Here is a 26,901-nt window from a genome sequence, read left to right as displayed (position 1 = left end):
TCACGCCATGTCACAATTATGAATGTATTGCCCCTTCACGTGCCCCACAGTTTGAGAGTTGTTTTGAAGACTTCTCAGGCTTTCCAAGGCAATGCAGAGTGTGGTCTGCCCAAGCTGGTCATTACTTTACGTACTCAGCAACTTTGGGTGTCCACATAATTATCTTAAATTATAAGGGAATTTTTTGCAGCTGCTGTTATCCAGTAACATGATTATAACATGCAATAATTAAGTACCTCCCTTCCTCCCACTGCAACTAGATGAATGTGCTCCCTCTGTGTAATAATTAGTGCATAATCTTGCATTCCGCTGCTTTTGCAAGTTTGCAATTTTCAAATTTCCTTTTTGTTTCTTCAGAATTAGCAGACAACACTTCTGTAATGCAAGTTATTGAGCCATTTTGGGATAGTTTCATTCTTTGGAATCAAAATGCACATGATTTCTGAACATTTTATTTGTTTGAGGCAGGCCAAGCAAGATGGTGAATAATTACAATGCACCTGTTTCAAAGTGTGTCTAATCATTTACAGTTAATCAGGGATGGAGAAGAGAAAGGTCTCAGTACTGTAGAACTATTAGAAGAATATTAGAAGAACTATTTGTCTTTGTCAGGAGCTTCTGGTTTTGGTTGGAATATAGAACACTTGCCTTTTACTTGTATTCTTAAAATTGCTTTGAGTTGTGTGATGGAATAAGCAAATCTGTCTTTGATAAAAACCAAATTTATTAATGATTTAATGTTTTCATTTCAGACAGGGAGTATAATTATTCCCTCATCTGGGGTGGTGGGAGTAACTGGTGCCTGTGCATGCTGGGTTGATAATGGTATCCAGAGTGCCCAGTGTGTAACCAGAAAACACTATTTGTACTACCTGCAGACTGTGGGAGGGAACCCTCTAAACTCAACAACAAGATGAGCAAGTTCAAGGCCTCCATTAAACTGCAAAGATTCAGGGCAGTGTTTTTCATTAATCAGTGACATAGAGTAGAAAAAAAATGTATATTTGGAAGAATCCAGTGAAAAGAAAAATATTAAACAGTAATTGTCCATAATAAAGTGTGCCAGTAGACTGCCTTCACTCTTCATCCAAAACAATGCTGAAGCTGCAAGAGTTTCAGAGCTAATGGGTTATGCCTCACAAAACTGCTGGAATTCTTTGAGGAGGTAACCAAGTAAATAGAGAAGGCTTACACAATAAATATAATAACTTACTTTAAATTTCAGAGGGCACATCTGTGGATTTCAGAGAAGTTTAAGGCTCATGAAATGAATGGCAAATAACCTAGGACTGAAAATTGTCAGAGCTATAGTGAAAGGCTTTCGAATTCTGCTGATCACAGTCCATTTGACAGTGGTTCAGGAGCAAAAGTCCTTGTTATTCATAAATGATGTGGCAGAGACTTCTTGGATTGGAATAATATTTACTGGTGACCACAAGTTAGTGGAGTCTTCGTAATAACCTGGTCAAATTACGCAGGCAGACTAAGAAAATACTTGATCTTGAAGTGCCAGCGGATGTGCATTGCATCACAAGACAAAAGTGAATTGTTATCTGTAAGCAAAAATGGAATTTGAAGTTGATTATTCCAATGTATTCATTGAGAGCATTCAATTGTTTAGAGAAGTTATGAATAAGGGTATTCGGTCAGTGTGATTTACGTGTCAAACGATCTGCATTTCAAGACAAAACAGGTTATTTGAACAGGCTGCCAAACTTTGACACTTTGTTTCCTTCCTTCTATTGGGCTGCTGAAAGGTGAAAGCAAGTCCTAGATACCTCATTCAAGTGGAAATACAAGACTGCAGGTGCTAGAATCTGGAGCAACAATCAATCTGCTGGAGGAACTCAGCAGATCAAGCAGCATCATGGGGTGGGGGGGGGGGGTGGGTGAAGGAATTGTCAACCCGCAGGATTTCAACCCAAAACTCTAACTGTTCTTCCACTCTCCCCCCCCCCCCCCCCCCATTGTAAATGCTGTTCGACCTGCTGAGTTGCTGCTACCTTATTCGAGTGACTGTTAATCCTAAACACGAAAATGTAGGCTGATGCTTCAGAGTGTTGCTTTGTCAGATGAAATTCCACAAAAGACAGGTCTGCAAAATTGAGAAGCATGAAATAAAAAGGTCATTAGTAGCATGAATGTAGTGGCAAATGTTATTCAGATTGGGAATTGGTAGACAGTGATGTTCCCTTAGGATCAGTGCTCAGGACTGCTTTATTTGTGCAAATTAATAACTTGGACATGGGTATATAGGGTAATATTTACATTGGTGGATGACCAAAGCTTGGCTGTGGTAAAGAGTGAAGAGGACAATCATAGATGCCAAGGAGACCTGGACCCACCAGAAATCACAAGGGACACAAATTTAAAATTTCAAAGCATCACCAATTCCAACCTGGATGTACCTAATATAGGTATGTGGGCTGCTTACATGCTTCTGGGCGCACTTATCAACTTTTCTCTCACTGCTAAAAACATGGTTTAAATAGTTGAAGTATTGGTCATTATTTCCAAACTGCATTTGTATAACAAAGAAAACCAACTTGTGAAGAGATTTTATAGTATCAAGTTGAGGTAAAATTGACTGAAATTTAACACTGGTCTTCATATTACTCGTGCTGTACTGGTATCCCAGCTCAAAGTAGATCTACAAAAGAATTGAATTTCTATGTTCAAGTTCCTTATGTCCGCACGAGAGATTGCAATTGTTCCTTAGAAGTACAATGCTCAATGCTGATGAAACTCAGAAGTACAATTTTTGAGTTGGTGTTACATTACGAATTGCGATCCTAGGCAACCAAAGAAACACACAGGAGGTCTTGAAGAACGTCTCATGGTGAACTCCCAAACTCTGCAGTAATGAGATTTGAGGCATACAATTAGGCATAATACGAAGGAGTGGGGTAGAAATGACCATCTTAGTGTGTTTTATAACCATATTCTCAGACACTGAAGAACTCAAAGTTTATAACCCCAGAATTTAATTTGTTATTGCCAGGTAAATTTATGGTGAAAAAGAAATAAATGCTCCAAGATTTGCAAGTAGTCATCTATATGCTCATGTGATGGCACTTAATCAAGGTTCATGTCAAGACCTGGGTAAACATATGGCACCTTGTATCTTGGGAGCTATCTCTTGGCATATGCAGACTTCAATGATAAAATTCACATTGCCTTCAATGCACGTGCACAGCCTTGGGTCAATTGAGGGAAAAAACGTTTTTTACAGATCAGGTCCTCTGACGTGGTGCAAAACTCATGGTTTACTGAGCATCACTGATCCCATAGGTTAGAACTACCTACAGTAGGCATTTCAAGGTACAGGAAAGGTACCACCAATTATGTCTCTGTAAAGTCCTCCAAATTCATTGGAAGTATCAGTGAAGGAACCAGTGTTAGTGTCCTCTCCCAGATCAACATCTCAGCTATGAAGTCTTAGTTACACAGTCATTGGACAGACCATATTCTTTACACACCCAACACCAGACTTCCAAAACAGTCACTCTGTTCTAAACTCAATCAGAGCAAGAGATTACCAGGTGGTCAGAGGAAAAGATTTACGGATGTGTTTAAAGCTTCCTTGTAGAAATGCAATATAAGATAAGATAAGATATCTTTATTAGTCACATGTACATCGAAACACACAGTGAAATGCATCTTTTGTGTAGTGTTCTGGGGGCAGCCCGCAAGTGTTGCCATGCTTCTGGCACCAACATAGCATGCCCACAACTTCCAAACCTGTATGTCTTTGGCATGTGGGAGGAAACCGGAGCACCCGGAGGAAACCCACGCAGGCACGGGGAGAACGTACAAACTCCTTACAGACAGTGGTCGGAATTGAACCCAGGTCGCTAGCGCTGTAAAGCGTTACACTAACCACTACACTACCGTGCCTGCCTGTCCCCAATGCTTCGCCTTCTGTTTCACATCTTGTTTAGAGGAAGATCTACAGAAAATGGCAATAGAAGAAAGTAGAAACTGATCTCATGATGGCAGTAGGGGGAGGAGGAAGGTAGAGACTACAAGCTCCATGCCAGGTGTAGAAAACTCAATAAATGTCACATTGCCTGGTTCTGCTTCCAGTTGATTATTTTTGATGCATTAAGGCTGTAATAATAGGAAAATAATTCATCAAAGACTATATCAGAAACCTTGAACTTTGTAATTTATGCCGCAGAATTGATTCTTTCAATGTTTACATCAAAGATTTTGTAAGATTATATTACTGGATTTTGCAATATTATCCATGTGATGGGATATTAGTTTATTTCAGATGCTCTTAATGCCCAAAGAAATTAATTATCCAATAATTGGAATGAAGCAATGGAAATTCTCACAAGTGACAAATGGCACATAAAGATGGATTATCAGATAATACAGTCCTCTTAATGCAAACTGTGGTTTGGGTTTTCAGTAGGTGCCTGCTTTCTTTCAGGTCTGTCAATTTGGATTATAATTGCATGGGTGTTTAACTGGATGTGGTAAATTAAAGTTGCATTAGATTAAGGAGCAGTTTCCTTTACTATATTCGCTATGTTTCTGTTGGGTTCTGTTTGCGTGTGTGAGTAATTTCTTTCCTTGTTCATTATATAGATCGTACAAAGAACAAAATGTGATCTAAATCCAGAAATCAGTCATTTATCTTGTACTCTTTCTGTCATATAAAAGGTACCTTTTGTGTATTTGAGTGCTCTGTACATTGTTCCATGCTTACTGATGGAAAAAAAATGAATGTTTTATTTAAACACTGCTGAGTAGCATCGATCACAGAAACACACCCGTTCTTGTACCAGATTTTGATCGGCTTCTCACAGTGTACCTTTTGACTGTGGTTCACCAATGGTCAACATAGCTGTGGTTTGCAAATTGTTAACGGGCATTGCACCTTCCCTGAAATGGCATCAAACCCATTTCTGAGCTGGGTTTACTTTGTAGTGAGCATGATTAAGGGTGCATTGGCAATCTGAAGTGTTACACAGACAGATCATGGAATTGTAAAATAGCACAGATGGAGGTCGTTCAGCCCATTGAATCTGCAATTGGATCTAGGCAGTTCCACTTGCCCATATTCTTGCAACTTTTATTTCAATTATTTATCCAGTTCCCTTTTGAAGGTTACTATCCATCAGCAGCACATTCCAAATACTTATAAATCATTGCATTAGTTTTTTTCTTCGTGTCATCTTAATTTCTTCAAAGGGTACTGAAGAAGTTCTAAATTCTGCTATTTTAGGGGCGGCATGGTACCGTAGCAGTTAGCGCGACGCTATTACAGCGCCAGCGATCGGGGTTCGATTCCCGTTGCTGTCTGTAAGGAGTTTGTACGTTCTCCCATGTCTGTGTGGGTTTCCTTCAGGTGCTCTGGTTTCCTCCCACATTCCAAAGATGTACCGGTAGGTTAATTTGGGTTTAAAATGGGTGGCGCGGACTCATTGGGCTGGAAGGGCCTGTTACCACGCTGTAAATAAAATTTAAAATTTAAATTTAAAAATTATATTTTGTACCAAGATTTCTCAAAATTGGTGTAAATAGTATTACTGATGGTCAAAGTTTTGCTTTCATGAACTGGCAATTTAATCATGATTAAATGTTAAATGAACAATAATTGTGTTCTGCCACTTTAGCCCCCCTTTACAGAAAATCTGTGATCTTCTCTTCATACTTCCCATGGTTTCTGAGGCTTCCCACCCAACTGCTTGTGAGTAATTCAAGCAGTGCCTCCAATGTCCAAGAATGCCATTCCAGACATTGATCATTCTTCGTGAAAAAGAGCTTCCTGTCATCAGTCTTGAACTAATATGCTAGAAGTTGGTAAAATCTTTGTCTCCACGGTTTTCTGCCATCAACTACACACTTGAAGGGATTGCCCCTTGTATTGAAGATTTGAATTAAAATGGAAAATGCCAGGAACACTCAAGTCAGGTAGCACCTGTGGAGAGAGCAACATTTCAGGTTGATAACCTTTTATCATAACTAAGAAAATTCAGAAACATGTTTGTTTTGGGTGCAGAGGAGGAGGGAGAGAACAAAAGGCATATCTGTGGTAGGGTTGAGACCAAGAGAAGCTAATGTAAATAGCATTGATGGAAGTTAAGCAATGGTGATTAGCTGCAAGTATTAATCCTTCATCACCTTTGGCTGCTATTGCAACTATTTGCATGATTCAGTCTTTCTTGGACTCCACCCTTTCACAGACATTCTCTTTGCTCTCCACCTCTACCGCTTATTTGCAACTGAAAACGTCCTTGATTTCTAATTTTTTCTTTGTTCTGATGAAAGGTCATTGACTTGATATGTTAGCTCTCTTTCGGTCTCCGTAGATGCTGTGTGACCTGTTGAATATTTTTATTTTATTTCAGATGTCCAACATCATCTTTTGCTTGTTCTTTAAATCTTATTGGAAAAGCATATTTATGGATGCCAGGTTGGGAAATTTTATGGTGAATAAAGAGAATCCCTTATTTAATGGAAGTCTGAAGGTTCTATTCTCTTTGTGCTTAGCCGTCAAGTTCTTGGAATTCAGTAGATACTAATGCCCATCCATAACAGCACAAATAATTACCTTCAGGAGTGAAGTGGAAGGAGGATGGTGGTGGTGGTCAGTTTGAATTGGATAGTAAATTCTGCTTCTGTTTTTTTGGAAATCCATCAGTAGCCAGGTAACCAAGCTGACAAACTCTTGTCTACAAAATTCCATCTGTTGATATATACTGTATGAAGCATAATTATTAATAGCACTTGGTGGGCTAAGTTAATGTGATGTGAAGTTTGTATTGATTTAATCAATAGCAGTTTGAGGTCAGCAGACTACACAATCAGCCCTTGGGATTAATGGAGTAAGATATGAAGTTAGAGAGGAAGAGTTCTACACGTTATATTTTAAGAAAGATAATGCTTCAATATTAGTGTGTAATCGGTAAATATCTTAGTACAAATTCCAGCAAATGTCTTAATGCATTAAAAGGTAATTACTTCATTGGCTGGCATTTGAAAATGCTTGCTGTATTTCTCTTTTGTTACAAAATGTCACCAAAATTAATTTTAAATGAAAATAAAAAAAAAACCTTCAAATGTCGGAAGTCTGAAATAAAACCAGAAAATGCTGGGAAATCTCCGAGTCAGACAGCAACTATGGGAAAAGGAACGATTTAACATTTCAGATCCGAGGTTCTTTGTCAGAACTCGAAAGAAGGGGGTGTCTCGCACTTGAAATGTCTGTTCTGTTTCTTTTCATAGATGGTGCCAGACCTGCTGAGTATTTCCAGCATTTTCTGTTGTTATTCCTGAATTTGTACACCAGATCCCAGAAATTTGTTCATGTACAATATGCTGCAACTATTTTTCTTGGTTAGCCGGATGTATGCCTCATAACTTGGCAATTAAGATGTCTGAGTTAAGTGATATTTTTTCCTCTCATAGCTTCAGTTGATGCACTTCAGGATGTTCTGAGATCACACTGTGGTGTGCAATGTCTTTTGACTGTTGCAGGGCTGTGGATACTTGGTAGTTGCAGGTCTTTTAGTTCTGTGTGAAGGTAGATGAACTGTTAATTAGTCCCTTTTGTTAATTTTCTGGGATGCAAGTATTGCTGGCAAAACCATTGCTAATTCATAATTGCATTGAGAAGCTGAGTTGCTACTGAGCTGCTGTAGTCCTTCTGGTGAAGGACTCCCACAGTTGTTGACTGGGTGTTTGAGGATCCAGATCCAATGCAATGACGGAACAGCAATATTTTACCAAGTCAGGATGGTGTGTGACTTGGAGGGGAACCTGGTGTTCCTATGCACTAGCTTAGTGGTAGAGCTTGTCAGTTTGGGATATGTTGTCAAAATCACCTGGATCTCCAGCACATTTTATGGATGGCTCACACTGCAATCAACTTATGATGGTCGTAGAAGAAATGAATATTTAGGGTGGTTTATGGGGTGCCAATCAAGTGAGTTGCTAGATATGTACCTGGTTGGTGTAAGGCCATTCTTGAGAGGGGTTGGAGCTACTTATCCTGCCAATAGGAGAATATTCCATCACAATCCAGACTTGTGCCTTGCTGGTGGTGTGAACACACACTTGCACCTGACCTTCTCATGTAGCCATAGAATTTGTGTATGTGGTTCAGTTGATTTTCTGGCGTGTGGTGACCCTCAGGGATTTTGATAGTGGGTGAATCAGTGATGTCAAGATGGTGTGTCACTTGGTGGGAAACCTGCAGGTTGTGGTGTGTGGGTTCTTAGACTTTTGTTGATTGGCAGTTTTATGGTGTAAATGTTACTCACCATACCTCTGCCATACCTGAATGATGCCCTGTTCTTGCTATGTACAGGTGTGGATTGCTTAATTTTCTAAAGAGTTGCAAATGAAATTGAACATAATGCATTCATTGTCAAACATGCCCACTCCTGACCATTAACCACAGCCATTGCCCTTTGCACAAGGTATGACTCCAAGCATTGGAGTGCTTTCCCTGTGGCATCTACCTTCCTAAGAACCCTTGAACAGTGAAGTACAGAGCAAAAAGAATTATTTAAGAGATGCTTGTTTAGTCATTGCATTAGTGATTTTTTTCATTTCTAGCTCTTTTGTTTAAGCCAACATCTTTACATGTGTTTACATAATAGTTTCAGTGCTTGAATCAGGATCAAAACCACCATTATCATCTAATTATTATCCACTTTACTCCTTTAATTATTGTGCTAAGTTCTACTCTGTTCAGCAGTTGTCCAGAAACTTGAACTTATTATTTTTTAGTTATCATTTGTAACATTGATAGAAGGATTCTTAGAAGGATTTCTGTGTTTGTTTGAAGTACAATAGGTGTTCTTAAAAAAGAAATGCATTCGCAGGATGTAGACATCACTGATAATACAAGCATTTATTGTCCATCCTTAATTGACCCTGAACTGAGGAGAAAGTTGGGCATCAATCATTTTTTTTTTGGATCTGGTGTCATTTATAGGCTGGAATGTGCAAGGATAGCAAGTTCCTTTGAGAACATGAGTGACCCACATGGGGTTTGACAGTCAAGGCCAGCTTTTGCTCCAGAGTCATTTCATTGCTCCAGCTGCTCTCAAGCTCTTGTCCTTGGAATTCTAACTGTTAGTCCAGTAACTTAACTACCATGCTACTCTGTCCAGAAATCTTCTTTTAACTGTTCGCAGTTTTTTAAAAAAAAGCATTTGCAAGAGCCACAGCATATAATGCTTATTTAAGCATTTTGTTGAGAAAAGCAATGTCATAACCAATGGATCAGATCAAAGCTCTGAAAACCTATCATATGTACTCAATGGTGGCAAACAATTATGCAACTAATGGGAATAGGAGGCACCAGGAACATCTCATTCTTACTGATGTGGAGTCCAGCATATAAGTGTGAAAGAAGATGTAAGCATTTGTAATTTTATGCAGTTGGGTGTAGTAAGTAGATAATCCATCTTTGTTTTCTGCAGAGATCCTCACCCAAAAGCTAGCCTTCATCCAGTTTGATTCGCTCCATGTTGTATGACTGGATGTAGCAAAGGCTATGAGTTCTGATCACTGACTATAGTCCTGAAATTCTCAAACTAGTCATGAGTCTAGCCAAGCTGTTAGAACATAGCTACCATACTGGCATAAACCCAGCAAAATGGGCAATTGACTAAGTATGCCCCATCCACAAAAGTAGGTCAAATTGAAACCCAATCAATCTACTCTTGATCAACCAGAAGGTGGGGGATAGTGTCATTGACTCCATCAGGTGACACCTTCTCACCAACAAATTCACTGATGGCTGGTATGGGCTGTGCCAGACATTATTTCACCCTTGGTCATGATGTGGATAAAAGAACTGAACTCCAGAAGAGAATCAGAATGACTTTTCCTGTAGCATAATGTCAGAAATGAAAAGTTCTGTTCTGTTAAGGCAGTGGTCTGTGTTTGCATGAAGTGAGTCATGGACAAAATTCAGGCTTGGACTGATAAATGGAAAGGAACATGAGTGCTGACTGTCTCAACAAAATTGTCTACCCTTGACATTCAACTGCATTACCATCACCAGATCCTGCACTGGTGATGGCATCAACCAGAAACTGACCTGATTCATCTACATAAATACTGTGACCAAGAGCAGGTCAGAGGCTGGGAATTCTGAGGTGACGCACTTGCTTCTCATTCCCCAAAGCTGCTGCACTGCCAACCCCTCTTCTGCTCTCCCGAGCTACCTACAGTGTATAAATCAGCAGTGTGACAGAGTAATCTTCACTTGTCTGGCTTTGTGCGTTTCCTATGATATTTAAGGCTCATCTACAGACAGAACAAAGTAATGCATTGGATTGGTATCCCATCACCACTCCCTCTGCTACTGATATACAAACTGCACTGCAGTATCTTCCTAATCAGCAACTTCAAAGGATGGGGACTGCACACCATCCTAACTTAGAAATACATTGCTGGTCCATATTTGTCTTTCAATATCTTTGAAATGCTTTCCAAATAACACCATGGGAGTACTGTCAGTACACTGCCTGCAGCAGTTCATGAAAACATTTATCACCACCTTTTCAAGGAAAATTAAGGTTGGGTGATAAATGCTGGTCGTGCTAGAAACACCCATATTGAATGAGATAATTAAAAAGAAATCTGATCATGTGTGCAGTTTATTGGGGAAAGTAATGAGAGAAGCTTCTAACAGGTGGTCTGATTACAGTCCTTAAGACTTTAATAGTACCCTGCAACTTGAATTCTCATTTCTTTTCAGGCGGCGGCTTTTGAGCAGGTTGGATATATTTGCAAAAGTACTATGATTCCAGTAGAGTTCTCAATTAGAAATAAATTACTTCAAATTATGTTCCTGAAGCAAGCTGATTTCCTAATTTTAATTCAGCTTTCTGTTTAACATGAAAGTTGTATTTTCAAAGCTCTTCCTTCTGTTTGCGGGACTGTGTGCTTAAAAAGTAAACTGGTGTCTACAGCAGAGGAAACTTCAGCTAATAACTTCATCTTCCAAAGGCACTGGGTAACTAGGAGGCTGATGAAAGGCTTCTAACTTTGCAATGCAGTTCATCTTAGGAACTGAGGTAGTTCACTTGTTTAAATAGTCATATCAACATGAGCAAATTATTGGCAAAAAGCTCCACTGACAATCGGCTGGGAGTTGAATGCTTCCTAGTTCATTGTATTCTCATGCCTTTGTGGGTTCCCAAAAAAAACACATGATGTTCTTTAAAAACCCAAAGCATTTTAGCTTTACAAAGTAGATGTGATTTTTGTTCCAAGTTGTGGGTCCGTGCCATCACTTCCAACATTGTAAGAACTAAACGTTGCTGTCAATCTTGCCACAAAGGTGTGGGGAATTGGAAAATGTCAGTTTAAATTTGAGGTACTGCTTAATTTGGAGCCATTGTTGAGTTAGGGGGTCAGTGTAGGTTGGTAAATACTGGGGTGATTGGTAAAAGACATGCTGTGTGTAAGGCTTGGTTCGTGTCTGGATGACAACAAGTTTACAGAACAAGGGTTGCAGGTTGAGAGTGAGTTGGAAAAGTCCTGGGTAGCATTATCAAAGTCAGGGAGGATGCTTTCAGCAGCAGATGCTGGGGAAGAGATTGATCATGTAATGTTTATGGAAAAAGGTGGATCATAGAAGATTTATAACAGCAATCGGGTTTGGGGGAAGCTGCCCAGACGAATCCCACTTTCTAGTATTGTTATTGGCCGGAAGATGCATCTCCAAGTTCTCGCTCTCTCGCTGGTCCACTCCCACCCTTCCCCCTGTGGTGGGGAGGGGTGGTGTGGGACATAAGGGATGAATGCCTGGAGGAGTCAGCATGCATGGCTCAAGTCAGTGACTATCAGAGCAAGAAAAAAGCTGGGTTGCCCATGGAGGATTCATTGAATCAGTCCATCCTGTTGGTGTGGGGCAGTGGCTGGAATGGTTGGACTTTTCCCTGGGTCCACATCGGGCCAAATGTTAGTGTTGTGTCGTTTCCCTCCCGCGCCCCCCCCCCCCCCCCCCAGCAGGGGCGTGATAGGGAACAAGGGTAGTGCTGACCCCTTCCAATTCGGACCATCAATGCAGAGTGGCTGCCCCACTACTTCCTCGGTCATTGCTCAAGAACAATAGCTGATATTCCAAGGAATAGGAGTGATTGGTCCCATATACCATCCTCTCGCTGATGGCATGTTTAGGGATGAAACTTTTTGGTAAATTGGTTTATTAATGTCACACATACTGAGGTTCAGTGGAAAAACTTGTCTTGCATACCGCCCATACAGATAATTTCATTACAATGGTGTATTGAGGTAGTACAAGGTAAGACAATAAAATAGTGCAGATAAAAGAGTAACAGGTACAGAGAAAGTGCAGGCAGACAGTAAGGTGTAAGCGCCCATGACGAGGTGGATTGAGGTCAAGAGTCCATCTTATCGTACTTATAACAGCGGGATAGAAGCTGTCCTTGAGCCTGGTGGTACATGCTTTCAGGCTTTTGTATCTTCTGCCTGATGGGAGGGGGGAGAAGAGAGAATGACTGGAGTGGGTGGGGTCTTTAATTATGCTGGCTGCTTTACTGAGTTAGTGAGAAGTGTAGACAGTCCATGGAAGAGAGGCTGGTTTCTGTCATGCACTGAGCTGTGTCCACAACTCTCTGCAGTTTCTTGTGACCTCAGGCAGAGCAATTGCCATACCAAGTTGTGATGCATCCAGATAGGATGCTTTCTATGGTGCATTGATAAAAATTGTTGAGAGTCAAAGGGGACATGCCAAATTTCTTTAGTCCCCCGAGGAAGTAGAGGTGCTGGTGTGCCGTTGATGTAGACAGGAGCATGTGCACTACCCCCCTTCCTGAAGTCAATGACCAGCTTTTTTGTTTTGCTGACATTGAGGGAAAGGTGGTTGTCATGGCACCATGTCATGAGGCTCTCTGTCTTTTTCTTGTACTCCGACTCATTGTTATTTGAGATGTGGTCCACTGTGGTGGTATTATCTGCAAACCTATAGATGGAATTAGAGCAGAATCTGGTCTCTCAGTCACAACTGTATAGGGAATAGAGTAGGGGGCTGAGGACGCAGCTTTGCAGGGCACCAGTGTTGAGAATAATCATGGCGGAGGTGTTGTTGCCTGCTCTTACTGATTGTGGTCTGTTGGTCGGGAAGTCAAACATCCAGTTGCAAAGGGAGGTGTTGAGTCCCAGGTCTTGGAGTTTGGAGATGAGTTTGCTTGGAATTATAGTATTGAAGGTTGAGCTGTAGTCAATAAACAATAGTTTAACATGAGTGTCTTTACTGTCCAGATGCTCCAGAGATGAGTTAGGACCAGGGAGATGGCGTCTGCCACAGACCTGTTTTGGCAGTAGGCGAATTATAGCAGGTTGAGGTTGTCTGGGAGGCTGAAGTTAATGTATGCTCTGACCAGTCTCTCAAAGCACTTCATGATGGTGGATGTCAGAGCCATGGGGCAGTAGTCATTAAGGCACGTTACCTTGTTTTTCTTTGGTACCGGGATGATAGTGGCTGTCTTAAGGCAGATGGGGACCTCAGATTGAAGCAGGGAGAGATTAAAAATGTCTGCAAATACCCCCACCTGCTGATCTGAGCAGAAGTGACTTTGACACTTTTAAATTGACATATTTAATTTCTTGGTGCCGTGTTTGAAGGTAATGACATCTTGTTATTATTGTGTTACTGTATGTTTTATGAATAAAGTCTATTTTTGGAAAAATATGGCTCATAAAGGCTGTGTAGGGAAATGTCATGGTTTACTTCTCTCCTGCCACTGTGCACTGTAGGATTGGCTCCTGCGTCATAACCTCAAATACTGGTGGAAAGTTTGGGAAGGAGATGAAGTAAATACTGTAAGTGAATATAATATGCTAGGTACAGTAATGAGATTAATATCCCATATTGTATAATTATGAATTTTATGAATAAATTATATTCTTGGGGGGTGGTGGAGGCATGATAGTGGACAGCAAAGGTTCCCAACAAGAACCACAAGATGACAACTATATTAGTTGGTATACACCTTTTCAAAAAATAAATATGTATTTATATAGTTTAAGTTGATCCCACTTTTTCACCCCCCCCCCCCCCCCCCCCCCCCCCGGCCCACTAAAAGGATTGAACATGCCTACTGACCTGGAAGTTACCACTTTGAATAATAAGTCCCTGATGCTTTACTGCAATTTTGCCCACCTTGTCTTCAATTCAGCTGCTATATTTTGGAGTTCATCCTGCAGTTTTGGTAAGACTTTTTTGGGGAGAGGGGAGCGGAGATTTTGACATTAACTCTGTAGCAATTAGAATCATCCTAATAATGTGAGAAATTTTTATAGTTCAGTCATCATGTTAGTTATAAAAGGTGTCAACAATGGTGTCATAAGAGGCGTCACTCAATACAAAGTCTCTCCAGCTTGGGTTTTGCCATTGCCACTGTGGCTTCATCACAGCCTTGGTTCAAGCATGGACTGGGGCTGAATCCTGGTGATCAGGTGAGAGTGACCACCTTGACATCAAGGCAGCAGAAGACCGAGTTGTGACTTCAAGAGGAAAGCTATTCAGTGGTTCAGTCGTGTCTCTCAGCAAAGGAAGATGGTTGTGATTGATGAAGGTCAGTCATCTTAACCCTGGTGTATTACTGCAGCAGTTCCTCGGCAGTATTCCAGGACCAACTAACTTCAGCTGCTTCACCAATGACTTTCTTTCCATTGTTTTTCCAGAATTGGGATGTTTGTTGATGTATAATGTTCAATTCCTTTCTCAACTCCTCAGAAAACAAAGTGTATGTCTGGACGGTGCAAGATGTAGACAGTATTCAAGCATGGTCTGATAATTAACAAATGATATTTGCACTGACCACCTCCAACAAGAGCGTCTGCTACCCTTGAGGTCACCATTACAGATATCCCCCATCATTAATGTACCGGTGGTCATCACTAACTGGGGCCAGCCACACACACACTGTGGTTGAGAGCAAATTAGAGACTGGGGTACATGTAGTGTCTTTCTGAGACACCAGTGTTTTCACCATCTACAAGGTATAAATTGGGAGCATGAAGGAATATGCTAAAAGCATCTCCCAACATGGACTCTTCCACTAGGAAGGACGAGGGCAAGCAGGGGTCACAGAAGATTCATTTCCATCCTGATTTGAAAATAAATCCTAGAACTCTCCACCTGAAGAATTATTTTGGAGGTAACTTCACCAAATAAACTGCATCGGCTTAGGAATGTGACTCACCACCATCTTGAGAAAAGCGCTTAAGGATGCACAAATATTGGCCTTGCCCACATCCTGAAAAATAAATGAACAAAATATTTATTGTTGTATTTGCCACCCTCTGCACTCAATGTGACCAATATTTGCCTTTTTCTGTTGGTTTACCCTTCTATCTGTTTTCTCCATGGCTTTTACATTGGGCAGCTAAGCATGTTCCTTGGCTGTCAGTGCTTCTATCCCACTGAATATTACCTATTGTGTTTCTATATTAAAGCATTGCTCCATTGAGTGATGATGCCTGTATTCTGCTTGATAATTAAATCGAGTATACATTTGATAAATTGAACATATTTGGGGGAAAAAATCCTTTTTGCAGTTAGACTAAAAATAGTTCTTTATTTCCTACTCCACCTCATTCTACTGTACAACAAGACGTATTAACTAGAAATGGTACAGAATGTAATTACATAGTAAACTATTATTTGCATGCCATTCTTGAGTTTGACTTTAAATCAGATCTATTCTGATAAGTTGCAGCAGTAAAGCTGTCGGTATTGTATTGATGTGTGGTTTCCAAAGCAATTGCTACTTGCAAACTTGTTCTAGTTCCTGGAACTGCAACCTTCTGACTCAGAGGTGAGAGTTTTACCATTGAACCAAGATTGAGATTCAAATGGTGCACTTTTGGATTGGGTTGCCTAGGGAAACTGACTGCGGAAGAATTGGGTGAATAATTGAAGAACTGAACTGATGCCCTGACAGATGAACTGCAGATGCACTTTGTTTCCAGCCACCCCCTGCCCACCCCCTAATTTTGCCTGACCTGTCAGCTTAAGGCTGAGTGAATAGCTGCTTTGAATTTTTTTGAGGAGGTAACAAGGTTTGTTAATGATAATGTTTTTGATTAAGTGTATAGGAAATTTGTCAAACTCTTAAACTCTGAAATAACAAGTTGATCAAGCAAGTACAAGATCACAGGATTCAAGGGCCAATTGAATTTAAAATGAACTCACTGGGAGAAAGCAAAGTATGATTAGAGGTTTTTGTCTGGAAGGCCATATGCAGCAGACTTCCAGAGGGCTATTTGCTGCTGGTAGTATACATCAATTTGGTCATCAATATTGGGTTATGAATAAAAGGTTTGCAGATGATACCAAAATTGGTGGTGTAATTGATAGGAAGATGGTCGTTGGCTGCACAAAGGATTTAAATGTGCTGGTTAAGTGGGCACAAACAAAATACCAAAAGAAGGATTAGATCAAACTTGAGCAATAATTTTTTTTTTGGAAAAGAAATAGTGAGGGTCTGAAGCTTTTTGCCTGAAAGAGTAACAGAGGCAAAAATCCTCATTACATTTAAAAGGTATCTGGGTGAGCAACTGAAGAACTGTAACCTTTTAAGGTCAAGAGTTTGGAAGTCAAATTAACCTTAATACCTCTTCTTGGCTGAATAATTACAATAGCTTACATGGTCGACTTTCTAAGATATAAATTTCTGTTTGACGATGGACAATAAAATGACCCAATTTAAAAATCAGTCAGAGATAACTTTATCAAGGAGGTACCTAAGCATTTGAGATGTTCATGCACAATACTTGATGTTGTTATAACTTGCATAAGCTAATGACTGCATTTTTATATTCGTCTGTCTTGTAATTATTATGTATTCAAAACTATGAACATTTCTGCACCCGCATTACCTCTGTTGTAGTATAGCTTTAAAGTTAGCATTAATTGGAGATGCAGAGCTTCTCACTGAGCTTTTGAAGGGAAAAAAAAAGTTGACCATGCTAACCTAATAAATGTGTACTTTTCAACAGAGTGTTTAATTTGTAAAATGGTGGGTATTTTAAAATCCATGATTTGGAAGGAGTAAAAAAGCACAGGTGGTTATCAACCATCCAGGAAGAGCAAGGCTTTGAGAATGAATTTTTATCAATTTCGGCTGTCAGGCAAAAACACCAGTGATAGTTAAAAACATTTTAATTAGAAAACAATTATTGACTTGTTGTATGGTAGCGGTATGACCATAAACCTGGTTCTTAATAAATCTTAATGTATTTTTATGTAAATATCAGCATCTATTTATTGGTGATTAGAATTAAACATTTCAAGTGAACGGCCTCAACTCTTGACTGGTTTGTCTCTCCCTGTTTGACTTCGACACAATGAAAAATTCTGAAATTACTGATTCAATCTCTTGCTTTGCACTTTATTTCAGACCTTCAATTTGTTTCTTCCTCCCTTTTGTTCTTTAAAACTCAAACTTTTTTCAGTTACGATTAAAGGTCATCCACGTGAAGAGGCTGTCCACAGATGTTGCCTGACATGTTCTCATTTCAGGTTCCTATATTTGCAGTATTTTGCCTTTGGATAAATACTTGGAAGTAAAAAGATTGTTAGGCAAAAGTAACAGATGGCAGCACTTGGATTGCTCTTTCAAAAAGCTGGAGCAGGTGTGAAAAAAACGCCTCATTTTGAGTTGTTTTATTCTGTTATTTCTGAGTGATCCTGCCCCCTCTGGTCATAAAGGTGTTGACTTGGCCTTGGATGTACCTTGATTCATCCTGCAAATCTGCAGTCATGACATGGCTGACTTGTGCATCTTGACATCGTAAGACACTTGGAACTAGAAAGCTTCCATGACTGAGCTACTTGCCTTTGTGCTGTTTCCCATAGGGATTCTTGTTCAGGACCTTTGAGTTCTCCATGGACTTGAGAAACAAAATAAACAGCGCCTGCTTTGTGCTCAGTTAGACAATGAATTGGCTTGGAGATCTCTAGTTTTCTGTCTCTTGTTTTCTGATGGAGAGGCAATTACTTCAAATGGTAGGGATCTGCTTCAGGATGGAACAGTTGCCCAAGTGGAGAACTGGCAACTTCCCAAACGCTTGTATGGAATTGTTGAAAGAAGCAGCTGTTTGATAGTCTTGTCATGAAAGAGATGTGGTTTCGGTTATATTGCTTTTGAATGGTTGTTTTAGCCAAATCATTCTGTTTCCAAAGGCGAGAGAGAGAGATCTGAAACTGAAGCTGTTTGCCTGACCTGCCAGTTTAAGCATGCAGCTCAGCAGTTTGTTTCTGCCATTGTTGGATTAGGGACTTTTCTTTGATATTGAGAAAAGTTTGAAACCAGAATGGTACAGCATAGTTTCCTAAATCCACTCTTTGTTGGAAGTGTGGAGGAAAGCAAAGGAACTCTCACATTTATTGGTAGTTTCTTAAGCAATAGGAACATTATTGGGAAGGGATATCAGCAATTTACTTTGATTAGTGTTTGTTCATGAAAATTGTGCCTCATTAACTTGTAAATTACAATTATTTTCTTCTAAGAATAAATAAATTATAATTTTCCTCTTGCTATTAACTTTTTGGTAATTGTTGACATTATGGATTCTCAAGCACTTCATTGGATAAAAATGGAATGGCTGCCTGGAGACTGACTCTGTTCAGAGCCGGATCAAGGTAATCATAGATGGTAATGTGGCAAGCAAAGAAATTTATTTTTAAAAAAAGCCTTGAATGGCTAAATTGGAATAGCCAAAACATTACCTGAAAATTTTGAAGTCCTTCTGGAGTCTAGAAGGTTGATAGCAGACTTCCATCGTTGCTTTTTTGTTCTTGTTATGACTTTAGTAATCCTCAATGATGGCACGGTATTCCTGCAGGAAGCCCCAAAAACCTTCACTTTGGAGGCTGGTTTTATGGTTCGGGAGCAAGTTTTAAAATAAGGTTTACTCGATGAAAAGATTTACTTAGCTGTTGAGTTTGCTTCCAACACGGACTGGAAATCTGTTTGAATTCCTCTGTGCCTGCATGATACCAGTCTTTCTTTGTGTCTGGGATGGTTAATGTTCCAAAGCAATTATAAAATTCAGTTCTAATTGCAATAGGGCTAAATTGCATTCCAATGCTGAGATTGTCATTCAGGCTGTAGCTGTTTGGAAGCTGTCGTCTCCTGTATCAGCAGGTTTTCTCTTGAAAGCAGACATAACATAGTGAGTTTTTGAAGTGGCTGTTTTATGTACAAATCTTAAAGGTTCTCTCTCTAAGTAGTGCAAGTCCCTTCAGTGCCAGTCTCCCCACTCAAGCATCTCATTAGACTATTGAACATAATTTACTATACTTGGATACCTAATCTCCAGGATTTCCTAATGCCTATCAGTACACTATTTAGCTTGAGGCCAGTTAGTGTTAACTACTACCAATGTGCCACAGGGCAGGAGAATCTGCTTAGTTAACATTTGAGCCAACTTTTGTGTACCGTTCCATTATGTATAATAAATTATGAATTGCTATCAAGTTTCTAAAAGCTATATTTACATACTGATTGTTTTTCACCAACTGATAGAATCCTTGAGTACATTTGTTTAAGGTGATATTACATAGCAACCGTGGGTTCCTTGGCAGAAAATTGAAGCGGCAGGTACAATTAGACCATCAAAGTTTTTAGAAAACAAATATAACTGCAGATGCTGGAATCTGAAACAAAAACAAATGCTGGAAGAACTCGAGCAGTATCTGCAGAAAGAGAAACCAGTTAATGTCCTTGGGTCAGGGACCCTCAGAACTGGAGAAAGAGTGGAGGGATGTCATTTTTCAAAACACATCTTGGTGGGGGTTAGGGGAAGAGGTAGAGTGAGGTATTAGAGAAAAGACTATAGGCCTTCCCCAGGTAACAAATGGCTTCCATTTTTATGGATGTCCATAAGTTAATTTTGTCCGCAAGCCAGAAGATACACAAAAAACATTCTATATGGTGACTGTACCTCCACAGTATTGTAATAAATGGCATCGAAAGCACATAAGACTGATTTTAAAAAGGTACAATTACTAAAAGTGGTGAGACAGAAAAAACTAGTTCTGCCATTTGTTGGAAAGAATGCGTGCATTTATGTCGGACTTTCGAATTTAGTACTATTATGGGAGCCCTTTGGTCTGTAGGTGTGTCCATGAGTCGAGTGTGTGTAACACAAGGAGAGCCTATATATGAAGCTGGATTAAATAGATCAGCTGATGAGTAGCATGAGTACTGACCATTACCAAGGCATTTTAAAGAAATTGGGTAAGACGGGGACATAAGCGCAATAATGGGGAAGTGATGAGAGAGCAGTTTACCTGAAGTTGGAGAATGTAATGTGCATTCCAGAAGGTTGCAAAGTGCCTAAAGGAAAGTGAGAAGTTGTTCTTCTAGTTTTGTTTGACCTCAGTATGGCAGTGGAGGAGGTTGCAGACAGATTGGAATCGGAGTGGGATTGAGAATTAAAGTGGCGTACAGCGGGAAGCTAAGGATCACCCCTGCGGACTGCGTGCAAGTGTTCCACAAAGTGATCACCCAGTCTGTGTTTGGTTTCTCCAACGTAGAGGAAACCATGTCGCCAGCTCCAACATGATCCCAGCACCTGTCAGATCTTCCCCTCTTCTCCCCTTGCTGCATTTCTCTGAGATTATGATTCCCTGGTCTGCTCTTCAGTCCCCACCCATTACTCCCAGTTCTATAGCACCTTCCCATGCAACTGGAAGCAATACAACATCTGTCCATTCACCTCCCTCCCTTTCCTCCATCCAGCGAGCCAAAACATACATTTCAGTGAAGCAGAGATTCACTGGCACTTCTTCCAATCTAGTGAATTGCACTCTGTTCAGAGTGTGTCCTTCTCTATATTTATCATTTTCCATTATTGTGCTTGTGTCCCCTTCTCACCCCATGTCATTAAAAAGCCCTTGCCTTGCTTAACAGTAAGTATTCATGCACTTTATCACTTAATCTATCTTAACCCATCTCCATATAGTCTTGCACCTTGCTCCTCACCCCCCCCCCCCCCCCAAACTCTGCTTTGAAACTGACACCCTTACAACTGAGGGAGGAAAGAGTGGAGGGAAGTGTCCCTGACCTAAGTTGTCAATTTGTTTCTATTCCCACATATGCTGCTAGACTGGCTGAGTTTCTGTTTTTGTATCCAAGTTTCTGCCGATTTACTTCAATTTAATTCTTAAATTATAGCTGTTTATTGAAAGAGAACACTTTCTAATCAATTAATTGTTGAGTTTGAAAATTTACGGTATTCAAAAACTTTCATGAGTATTGGATATGTAAAAGGGAAACATTTGTAGGGCTATTTGGTGGGTGAGGTCAGAGAAGAAAGCAAAAGTGATCTTAATTGGATTGCATTTTCAAAGAGCTGGTTTGGGCAAAATGGTCAAAAGGCAACCTTCAGGACTGAATAATTTTGTGAATTCTGGGGATACATCTGCCATTACCTTCGATAACAACATTTCTATATCCTTGAAGGCTGTTCGTAATCTTAGTTGTACACCTTGTTTTATGCGGTTGTCCCAGTCAATTCCAAGACATCTAAACTCAAGCTGTTAAGCTGTTCTCGAAGTCAGCTCTTCTCCGAATGCACCATAACTCGTGGCTTTAATTGTGTAAAAATAGAAGTACGGATCAGTCGTTTGGGGTTAATTTTAGTATTTTCTTTGTCAGTGAATATAATTTCAAGATTCAGATAATCAGTTAACAATCTTTTAAATAGCTTGGATGATTCAAGGCAAAAGGACAGGTTATATTGGCTATCAAGCATCCATCTTCCTTCCAGGCTTTCAATTCATTGTTGTCTTGTCTGTAGCTTTTATTGTCATGTTTCCATATCTGTAAGAATGTTCTATTTTGTCTGAAGTCTTAGCTCATGACAATAGCTGTCTTGTTCATTATTATAAAAGACACCATCTTATAAGAGACTTTCCTTATCCAGTAGAAAAATCTTATTCTGAAATATTTAACATTGGCAGGATTCTTTGTAGAGATTGAAATTTTCCATTGCAGTCTGGATTTCATGTATTTGAAGAATATGCAGTTTAAAAACAACAGTACATTGTTAGGCTTGTTTGTTGATGCATATGAAATTGTGGCTCTTGTCATCTTCATTTAGAGATGTACTTGACATTGAATGGCTTTTCTCATTCAAGTCAATTTTTTTCACGTCAAAGTTCTGAGTACTTTCTAAGAACATAATGCATTTGCATAGCTGAAATCTATCCCTAATTCTTGTTAATCTCTCTGCTCAGCATTTCGGGCTTTGAGGTGGACCATCTGGGATTTCTTATTCATCTGTGTGTAAATTCTATGTTTAGAGAAGATACAACTGCAGCAATTGACTCAGCTTTGCCCTCTGGGCAATATTAGTATCTTGAATGTCGCAATATCCAAATTCTTGTTTCCCCCCACCCCCTCCCCCCATTTACAGCATTGCATCATGATTGTGTTCGCTTTATTAAAATTGCTGCCTCTGCTTCTAAAAATAGAAAAGCAGTCAAGTCATCAAGCAGAAATGTTAACTCTTGTTTCTCCTGACATCGATGCTGTCCAAACTGGGGAGTATTTTGTCCTTGTGTAGTTCTGATTCTGATATGGTCTCCAACCCAAAATTTTGCATTTGGGAGCCTCTGGCTTATGCAGCTGTAACCTATGCAATCCTTGATGTAAATTCTAAAACTATGTATTTGTTTTGACTTGGATGACTATGGCTTTGTGATTTGTTTTGCTGTGGTTCGGGTCCCTCAGTTTTGTAATCATGCAAGCAACCTACCCATGTCTTATAAAAGAAAGTTAGTCAGAGAGTTGTACTCTCAGATCTTTAGGTTGTACTCTCCACATCTTTGGGTCATCTATTGTGCTTGCCCTTTTTCCTGTTTGGAAAAGTAATTCAGGAAGAGGCTATTCATGTCCATGCTGGTCAAAAGAACTACCCAGTCTCATTCCACCTTCCAGCTCTGAATTCATAGCTCTGCAGGTCACAGCTCTTCAGTGGCATGTCCAAGTATTGCTCAAATGTGATGACGGGTTCTGCCTAGACCACCCTTTTAGAATTTATGCCCCCTAACTTTTGACCTCTCTGCTGAAGGAAATAGTTTCACCATGTTTTATTTGGGCCACACACGGTTTTATTGTCCTCAGTTAAATTTCTGTTCGTCTTCCTCTATCCTAAGAAAACAGTCCCAGTCAATCCAATACTTTCTCAGAGGTAGTTTTCTAAAACTGTAAATATTTTATTTGCACTCCCTCCATAGCAGTTGCACCTTTTCTATAATTTGACCAGAACTGTTTGCAATGCTCAAGTTATGGTCTAGCTAGTGCTATATAGTATTCTAGTACATCCTCCCTGCTCTTGCATTTTGTCTTGAATAAAAAAGGAAAAGAACCCATGTGTCTTTTAAACCACAGCATCACTAGTCTTGCTACCTTTAAAGAACCTATGGAAATACATTCCAAGGCATTTGTATTCTTCTACATCTCCTGGTATCCTAACTTTTACTGTGTATTCCCTCGCTTTGTTGCATCTTCCCAAATGTATTACCTTGCACTTCTCCAGACTCAATTCCATTTGCCACTTTCCTGCACAGTTGACCAGTCTATTGAATTCCTCCTTCAGTTTGAAGCATTCCTCTGCATTGTTTGCAACATAGCCAATTTTCGTATGATCTGCTTTACTGTATTCCATACATCAATCATATCTAATATAAAAAGCAAGGGACTGAGTACTGAGCCCCATTAAACCCCATTGGCAACAGACTTCCAGTTGCAACATTTACCCTTTGCTTTCTGCCACTGACCTAATTTTGGATCCGACTTGCCACCCTATCTTGGTCACATGCACTTTCACCTTACTAGCTTACCTTGTGGAACTATGACAAAAGCTTTGCTAAAATTTGGGGCAGAATTTGAAGTGTGTCCAGGATAGTTTTCTGAAGCAATGTATGGATGGCCCTACCAGAGAAGGGGCTACACTTGACCTCCTCTTAGGAAATGAGGCTGGGCAAGTGGTTGATGTGTCACTGGGGGAGCACTTTGGGGTCAGTGATCATAATTCTATTAGCTTCAAGATAATTATGGAAAAAGATAGGACTCAAGTTGAATTCCTAAATTGGGGGGAGGCTCATTTCGATGGCATCAGACAAGAACTCGCAAAAGTTGATTGGGAGAGGCTGTTTGCAGGTAAAGAGATGTCTGGTAAGTGGGGGGCTTTCAAAAGTGAGATAGGAAGAGTCAGGACCGGCATATTCCTGTTGGAGTGAAGGACAAGGCTGGAAAGATTAGGGAACCCTGGTTGATGAGGGATATTGAGGGTCTGGTCTGGAAGAAAGAGGAGGCATAAGTCTGGTATAGGCAGCTTGGGATCAAGCGAGTCCTTTGAGGAGTATAAGGAATGGAGAAGTATACTTAAGAAGGAAATTAGGGGGGCAAAAAGGGGACCTGAAATATCCTTGGCAGATAAGACAAGGGAGAATCCTAAAAGATTCTGTAGATATATTAAGAGTACTAGAGTAGCTAGGGAGAGATTGGGTCCCCTTAATGCCCAGTCTGGTCATTTATGTGTGGAGCCATAAATGGGCAAGGTCTTAAAAGAATGTTTCTCGTCTGTATTTACCATGAGTTCAGTGGAGGGAACAGTGATATCCTGGACCACATCAACATTATAAAGGAAGTATTGGGGGGGTCTTTGGATCTGTGAAAAGAAAATCATGTTTGACAAATCTGTTGGAATTTTTAGAGCTTGTAACTTGCAGAGTAAACCTGTTGATTTGGTGTACATGGACTTTGAGATAAGGTACCTTGCCAGAGGTTATTACACAAAATTAAACAATAAGGTATTGGGGGTAATAGGCTGGTGAAGACTGAGGATTGGTTAACGGGCAGAGTAGGGATAAATAGGTCAAGGTAGGCTGTGGCCAGTGGAGGATGGGAGACATCAGTCCTGTGGCTCCAGCCTTTCACAGCCTTTATCAGCGATTTGGATAGGGATTTGCTAATGACTCAATACCAGGTGGAGTTTGGCAAAGCGGCTTGAGGGGATGTCGGCAGGTGAAGTGAATGAGCAGGAGCATGGCAAATGGCATATAATTTGACAAAAAAAATATGCAGTCATTTGCTTTGGCAGTAAAATAGAAAGGCGGAGTGCATTTTAAGTGGTGTAAGATTGATGGGACCTGGTTGTCCTTGAACACCAATCACTGATTTGTGAAAGTTGGTGTGTCGGCTCAGCAAGCAATTGGAGAGCTACTGGTAGTTTGGCCATTATTGTGAAAGGGCTTGAGCCCGGTGATTTATTCACTTTAAAAGAAGTGAAGCCCTTGACTACTTTCTCTTTTACTTTGTTTCTCCCAACCAGTGTCTTGCATTCCTCTTGCAATATTGTCATCACCCTTGTCTTGTAAAGATGATAGAATATAATAAGAACTTTCCCCACATTTGTTGTCTCCACACTTTGGTTATCTTTTTGGACTCCATAAGCCATAGTAGTTATCCAATTGTTTCCTTAATTATCCACAATCTTTATATACTTAAAACAGTTTAGACTTGTTTTAATTTTACTTGCTGGTAGTTCATCATTTCTTAATTTCCCTTTTAATTTAACATCTACAATTTCTCTGATCTGTCTGACACAAGCTTCCTTTTTTAAGCTTCTCTTACCAACGATGCACCCTCAGTTGAGAGTCATTTGGGGGCTCTAGATTTGACAGCCTTGTGCTTTTTCTTTATGGGAACCTGTTTACCTTGCACACCAGTGTAAATATGAATCTAATAAATCATTTATTTTAGTCAAATCTGTCATTGCAATGGTGCCAATTCATCAGAGGACATGGTATTGTTTCATATACAAACTAATCAGGCAATGCTTTATAGTGAGGGAATTAGTGAAGTGGAATTTGTAATGCAGAATATTACCAAAATATTCATAGAATTGTTTGTGGAAACATAAAGCAGTGGACTTGATTCCTTTACATTAATGTATAAAGGCACAATGCATCTTTATGTACATGAGAGTCCCTCACTCAGTACTGGGAATGCCACATGTGATTTTCTACTCCCACTTTAGTCACCAAACTGCTGCATTTTTGACCATGAAGTAATATACATCTTTGACACAAAAATACACTAATTATTTTTAATCGGGGAAAAAATACACAGAATGAGGTTTGTAGCAGGAGGTTGAATTGCAAATTAAACTGCATTGAAAACTGAACCACCATGTTTGAGGAAAAGGCTTAATAGCATCTGGGCAGGACGAAGCAGAATGAAAGGTACTAATTCACAAGAAGTTCAACCTGGTACTGGAAGGACAAATATTGCATACCTATAAGGAGCAGTTTCTAAATTCTAGAAGTGAGATAAAGGTGGAGCGAGCATTGGCAGGGGAGGGAGGGTGGTGGTGTGTACAGGAAGCATCTGTACTAGGATTGGGAACTCTCCCTCAAGGGGGTGCATATATGGAACAAGCTGCCAGAGGAAGTGGAAGAGGCAGGTACAATAACATTTAAAAGGCATTTGGACAGATGCATGGATTTGAAAAGTTTAGATGGATATGGGCCAAACCTGGGCAAATAGGACTAGCTTAGATGGGCATCTTGGTCAGCATGGGCAAGTTGGGCTGAAAGGCCTATTTACAGTGCTATATAACTCTATGACTATGGCTTGTGTATGTGGGTGCAAATTTTAAAACCTTTATTTTGGAGTGAGGGATCCTCAAAGGTAGGATTGCTGTAGAAAAGTATTCTTTGATATTATTCCGAATCTGGCATGTAAACTGAGAGTCAAGAATTTCATGGCACCATTACATCATAAAAAGACAAATAAGTGGAATTGCTAGTGGAATTTGAACTCAAAGTACAAAATCAAGGATTGTTCATGAGGTTTGTAAAGTCTAAACTCAGGT

General features: G+C 40.0%; 1 protein-coding gene and 1 long non-coding RNA gene across 3 annotated transcripts in view; one reads left to right on the top strand and one right to left on the bottom strand.

Moving 5' to 3' along the window:
* Nucleotides 1–26,901, top strand: part of tsc22d1 (TSC22 domain family, member 1) — a 162,192-nt gene that overhangs the window by 87,914 nt on the left and 47,377 nt on the right. The gene's annotated exons all lie outside the window — the stretch shown is intronic.
* LOC127569272 (uncharacterized) lies at nt 803–19,013 on the bottom strand. 2 transcript variants are annotated; one of them, XR_007956170.1, is made up of 3 exons: nt 18,740–19,013; nt 15,210–15,263; nt 803–1,553 (listed from the first exon to the last, which is right to left on the bottom strand). It is a non-coding gene; the product is annotated as an uncharacterized LOC127569272 (long non-coding RNA). The 2 variants fall into 2 exon arrangements; XR_007956169.1 differs by lacking the exon at nt 803–1,553 and adding an exon at nt 2,454–2,854.

Source organism: Pristis pectinata, chromosome 4 (assembly GCF_009764475.1).
Source record: "Pristis pectinata isolate sPriPec2 chromosome 4, sPriPec2.1.pri, whole genome shotgun sequence".
Taxonomy (NCBI): domain Eukaryota; kingdom Metazoa; phylum Chordata; class Chondrichthyes; order Rhinopristiformes; family Pristidae; genus Pristis; species Pristis pectinata.
Note: the sequence above shows the minus strand (reverse complement) of the source record. Positions and strands in the feature narration are given on the sequence as shown.